The sequence below is a fragment of the Natrix helvetica genome (assembly GCF_964273705.1).
Source record: "Natrix helvetica genome assembly, chromosome: 4".
Classification (NCBI taxonomy): domain Eukaryota; kingdom Metazoa; phylum Chordata; class Lepidosauria; order Squamata; family Natricidae; genus Natrix; species Natrix helvetica.
The window spans coordinates 12,145,518-12,145,763 of NC_138550.1; positions in this window are offsets into that span (position 1 = coordinate 12,145,518).

Genomic DNA, 246 nt, shown 5'->3' on the forward strand with positions numbered 1-246 from the left:
TTGAAGACTGGTGGACTTCAACTTCCAGAATTCCTCAGTTTGCTGGCTGAGGAATTCTGGGAGTTGAAGTCCACCAGTCTTCAAGTTGCCAAGATGGGGGAACTTTGCACTAGATAACCTAGCCTAGCTAGTATATAAGGTCCCTTACAACATATCTGTAATATGTCCCTACCGCTAGGGGCCGCCGGTGCGCTCCCTTGGAATCGCGGTTTCCTGTTTGTTCCCCTGCGGGCCGCCGTAGTTTCT